Source organism: Sinohyriopsis cumingii, chromosome 1, assembly GCF_028554795.1.
Source record: "Sinohyriopsis cumingii isolate HCF-2022 chromosome 1, ASM2855479v2, whole genome shotgun sequence".
Lineage (NCBI taxonomy): Eukaryota > Metazoa > Mollusca > Bivalvia > Unionida > Unionidae > Sinohyriopsis > Sinohyriopsis cumingii.
Window position 1 is genome coordinate 74,041,188 of NC_142961.1, and position 6,000 is coordinate 74,047,187.

Sequence of the window (6,000 nt, forward strand, 5' to 3'; positions counted from 1 at the left end):
TGTGTACGACGAAAATGCCGAACTTTGCAAATATCTGACTGTCGGGACGAGACCGGAAGAGAATCAGCCGTTGCTAAATAAAGCTATTCTGGACATCGATATGCATGAATCTGCTTCTCTGGGGGAAAAGATAGAGCGACGCTTACAGACACATCAAAACATTTGATCAGTTGGCTGAACAGTTGAATGTGGATGGCTTTATCTTCAGTCTAAGTGAACTTTTTCTTTGTCTTTTGCTGAAGCGCAGTTCGTCATTGGAAGATCAACGACATGCGTCAACGGTCACAGTAAATGTCATGTGTCATTGGTCACAGTAAAAGCTGATTAGAACACAAAACGATCACCACGCAAAACATGCTGACGGGCAGTTTTGTACAACCACACACAGGCACTTGGAGGAGCTATATTCCATGTTAAGGCCTGATGAGGCATGTTTCCCAAGTCAAGACGATAAGTCTCGCGTCTCAATCGGTCTGACGCATGCCAATAGGCAGATTCAACAGCTAATGCGTGTAGAATGTAGAGTCAGAATCCTTGATCATGACAGGGTCGTAACTGCCCGACACAAGCTAATTCACTCTGTTTCAACCAGAATCCAGATTCAGTGCAACTATCTTGGGTTCAAGAAGCTGTTGGCTATTCGAGTCTAACGTATATTGCAATCAGATCAGGAACTCACTTGTCGTCGAGAGCATTCGGCTATGGGCTTGACTTCGAAAAGCTGCTCAAATCCCGAGTTCGATACTAAAACCGGGAACGGTATTGATCGTTTGATTGAACCGATTATTATGTTCGCTGTTAAAGCGGTTTGGATGTAAATCCGCGTTACCAAGTTATTAAGGTTACTTTCCTCACTTTCTTCAACACGATCTCGACTCTGTGTTCATTGCAACAAACGCACCTGGACGAAATACCTGTGATAGAGATGAGCTAAAAATGGCACCAATGAGTAAGGAACTGAGTGGATTGGTTTTACCTCAGTCGTTTAGACGAAAGAGGTAACACAGTCGACGCTGAGATGGAGAAGAAAAAACTTTGAGTTTGCCAGAAAGACTCTTGTCGAAATATGGTCACAGCTGGTCATTGACAATTGACTGTTATTGAATATATCGAGTCAACCAATGACAGCTCTTGAAATGTGAATTGTCGTTCAGAGAACAAAAATGGTCCGATCTCCATGTGCGATCTAGCCATTATTTGACTCAGGTTGTGAACGGCGCCAACGATAAGTGCTGTTCGAAACCAAGAAGCTCATATTTCAGCGTGGATACAAGCTGGTTTTTTCCTCATCTTCTACCTCCCGTTCAAATAGAAGGAGGACAAGTTTCCATCTCTTTTGCGTCTCAAAGTATGAAAGAGAACGACATCCTTCCCTGGTTTGCAAATACCTTTTGGTCGATTTCATACGACCTGTACAGTCCGTCAGTTCAAGTCTTGCCTGGTGACAGGATTTGCAATGTATGCCACCTGCGCTTCCTCTCTCCGATCATGCTGCGCAGCAACTCTGTCCAGCACAAACAGGTATCAGTTCGGTAAAAACGCATCAGACCAGTGAGGGTGGCTGCTCGTAGGCAAAGCAAAATATTGGTCATAATCACGAACGAGGGGAATGGAGAGAGTGCCGATTGGCTTGGTGACAAGGAGCTCGATTTCAACGGAAGATTCCTTCCCTAGGACGACTATCTCAGTGGGCAAGGTTTTCCATGCTATTCCAAGAACGACAATTTTACATGGCCATATTAGGAGGAAGAGAACACTGAGAGAAAAAAATTATGAGATGTCTACACCATTATTCCTTGGATTTTAATTCTTTTTCCTAACCATAGTGTTCCTCTTTAGTATAGGTTTCCAGAGGACTAAATCCAGATAGACCAAGATATGTTTTTAAGTATTAAATAATTCACAACGCATTGCTATATTGTGCGTGATTTTCAAATACAAAGTGATTTCAAACCAATTTTGGTTCTGAAAATGTGTAGGGGTCGTGGTCAAAGTTTTGTGACGTCATATATGGGAGGGTCTGAGTTTTTGTAAAAGCGGGGGCGGGGGCTCTGCCAAAACCGCTTAACGTCATATATGGATAGCCCAAAAGAAGCACGGTTAGGTTATTTAATGCCGAGTAAATTGGAGTAAAGTACCTTGCCTAATGACCCAGGCTTGTCCGATAGTCACGGGATTTGAACTCGTGAATCTTGCACGATAACCACGGCTACCTAGCCATCATAATTATAACATTATTATCAGGACATAGATATTGGTTTATCAACGACAATGACAACTGTTTATTGGCATTTTTGGCAATTGTTGCATAACAACATTCCCATACTTTAGAATAATAAGATAAAATCAATAAAGAGTGAACTGGAAAATAGGCATACCGTATATGTTAACAGATGGAACGAGAATAGCATGAGATAGATGTAATATTAAAGATGGATGGTAGAAAGATGATATGAATTTATATGTTATAATATAGTTACATTATCCACTTGTGAAATGATTCTCAATTTGAGATCTTTCGACTAGATTCTCAGACTCAGGGCCGGACTATCCATAGGGCAAAGTGGGCAACGTGCCCAGGGCCCCCGAGGCTCAAGGGGTCCCGTCTATTATCGTCTGATTTCACAGGCAGTGTTGTTGATAGTACTGTAACCATATATATGGACAAGGCAAGATAGCTATGGTCCCCTATGATGGCTTTGCCCAGGGCCCCCAAAGACCTTAATCCGGCCCCGCTCAAACTTCATCACGGAATAAAAGACTTCCACTCATTAGTGTTTTTTCAATCCCTGGTATGACTCTGTTTCTAAGTATCTGTGTCACGTGCACAGTGAAAAAAGAAAAATCATCTATTTGTTGGGGGTTGATTGTGAGGGATAGCATTATCTCCAAAGCTAAATTATGGACAGAAAATTGGAATCTGGTTTGCATATTTAATGGATATGTAGGTAAATCAATGGTTATATAAAATTTAACACAAAAAGTATCATAAAATGTACTATAATGATATTATGTGTGTGATTTATTTACAGCTGAATTCCAATCCCGAATTAAACTGTCTTGAAAACCTTGTCTAAAGTTGAGTACAAATAATTTTACATCTCGAACGTATATTCTCCCTTATAAGTTGAGTCAAATTGAAAACTGTACAGATCCAGCTCTAAGTCTATACCTAGTTTTGATATAAGCAGTAGAATAAACAACAGAGCCCCTGATCTGCCGACGCACTACAATACCTTTTTTCTGCTTGATTTGCTATTTCTTTTGTTTGCTTTCGTCCTAATTAGGTTAAGAGTGAAGTAAAGTCCAGTGTAGTTGTTGCCATGTACTGTTTGGACTTGTTTATCCTTATAATGCCACTTTTCGTTACTCAAAAAAAAAATATCTCTGAATAAAATAATTTAAGTTTTATCTAATGGATACACTTTCCACTGTTTTCACACACCGTCTAGACCATATTAATCTTTATTTTGTAAACGTAGATTGTATCGGCACAGCGGGGAAATGCGTACTGTCCTCAGATCAATATATATTGATAGCCAATCGACTCTCGAAAACGTTTCATGTCATATACTAATGCTAGTTTGTCAGATAACTATGACAGTGACCGACTTGCCATGTACTCCAGAGTTAGTTTGTGCTGGGCAAACCTTTCCTTTTAAGGGAAACTTTCTACACCACCACACACAGGGAAATTCTATTCTAGTGTCAACCACCCCAATACTCAACAACCCCAAGTTTTTCTCTGAAATTCATTAGCCCCTTAAACATTAAAAAAATGTCGAAGAAAGCGCTGCTTGATCACTGCATTGAATTAATGTAGTGTTGGCAATTGGCCATGAGTGTAGTGACCTTGTAAGAATGTCTACCATCCATGTCTTAAAGAACCCACTTTCAGAAATCAGCTAAACTTATTCCATTTAATAGCTACCAACATGGTAAATCCGTGAAAAGAGTTGTATATAAAGTTTCTAGTGTTCCAGAAATTTTCCACGTTTCGGATTTATTTGAAATAGATTTATTAACTGACACAATCATTACATGCTGATTCTTTTACAATTTCAAAACAAGAGTTTAACCGTACATGTATCAGTTTAGTATGTACTATTCTTAGCATGTGCATGTGTGATAAGAAAGACGCATGAACAAAGACCGAACCCTTGCAAATTGTATGCCCGATAACTCTATAAAAAGTATTGTGTTAGTTTTATATTGTTTGCTCCGCATTTTCCAGATGATTTCACGGCTTGGATAACCTCTATATTTGCACTTTGGATCCTTGATGTAATAATTGTAATCAGACTTTTTCAAGATTTCTCTCTAACGAAGAGAAGTTTTAAGACATCTACATCTAACAACCACTTGCACTTTTGTCATTCTTGGCGTCAGCGGCTTGCTAGAATTGTTTGGAGTTATTTTGTTACTGCGTTCTTTGCTGGGGTGTTTATTTTGTGGGTGGGGTGGGGTGTAAGAGCAATGAAAACTGTAGGATCAGGCCCTGCCGTGTATAACTAAGGCATTGAAAGAGTTGAAAATTATAAGGTGTGTCTTGAGTGGAACTCGCTATAATTAACCCCGATGCATATTCATGGTATGCTATCTTGATATGATCTAGTATAATCGCAAATTTGTTTTTGAGCATTTCTTTATTAGGTGTTACTGGTGATAGCTCCACTGAAAATTTGACACCAATGGTCAAGATCGGCTGATAGGATTCACATGAGAACCCACCCAATCACAATACAAAGAGCCAAGGTTAATTATATCTTTCTCGCACCTTGGAAATTATACGTGTAAAAGTGAACTTAAAACATGACACTCATTTTGTCAACTGCGTGTTAAATAATTGTTTGAATATTAAATTCACCGTCCTGTTCGAACATGCTTGTTATTATTTAGATTGAACATGTATCATTTGTTCATGAAATTTAATCCAAACTTTATTGGGCAATTATTGGGAAAAAAAGGTTTGTAAAAAAATGGATTGTGCAGTCATACGCAAAACTTTAATAACGTGTTTTAATAACAAGATATATGTATATTATCGCATTCTTTCTTTTCTTTCTTTTTATTTTTGTTTTGTTCGGTTTATTGAAATATCAATATATAATACAGTTCTTATTCCATATAGAATTATTAATTTTCGTATATACAGAATGGTTCATTTTCGAGGCATGAAAAGATGTTCCAGACTATCGTTTCGATGTTCAGATAATAAAGTTCGTACAGGATAGGTTCCCGATTCTTGTGAGACTCTTTTTGCCTTCGACAGTGAACCAGTCTTGACAATATATTTCTCCTTCGAATACGCTCTCCAATCATATTACCTTAGGAATTTAGCATGATATATCGCAAATCCAGTAATGTGATTGTGTAAGTACTCTAGAAGAAACATCATTTACTTACAAATTTGCTATTTCATAATGTACTTCCATCATGACGCATGTAATCTAAGTGAGTGGGTTTGCTACTTTAAAATAGCTCTCAAACATTTCTGTATTTATACTGATTCCTCTAGATAACAAAAACGAATTTGTTGTTTGTTCATTTAAATCAGTGCTGTACTTAGGTGAATTCTATTATAAACAGTACACAAATTAAAACAGTGGATTGTTTTCTTGGTAAAAAGGGTCTTAATATGCATGACAGTACTTATGGCCCCTTACATACCTCTCTAATTTTAAATGCAAAAAAAAAAAAAAAACACCCCGCAGCTATTAAAAGGGATTGAATTTTAAATAAAAGACTAGTGATAATAACTGAGTACATTGAATGTTCCACCTGCCGAAAATGGGGCTCTTAAGCTTACGGTATGGATAGTACGATTCAATGGTTGTGTATATCGGGCCCACGTTTTGACCTTCACTCTACCGTCAAGCATATTGAAAAAAATTTAACAATACAAACGCAAATAAAAACACCTTTAAAGTTTCTTTGGACATAATAGAAACCATCTAACCGAATTAAAGAAGACGAATGGAATACTAATTGATGACGTCA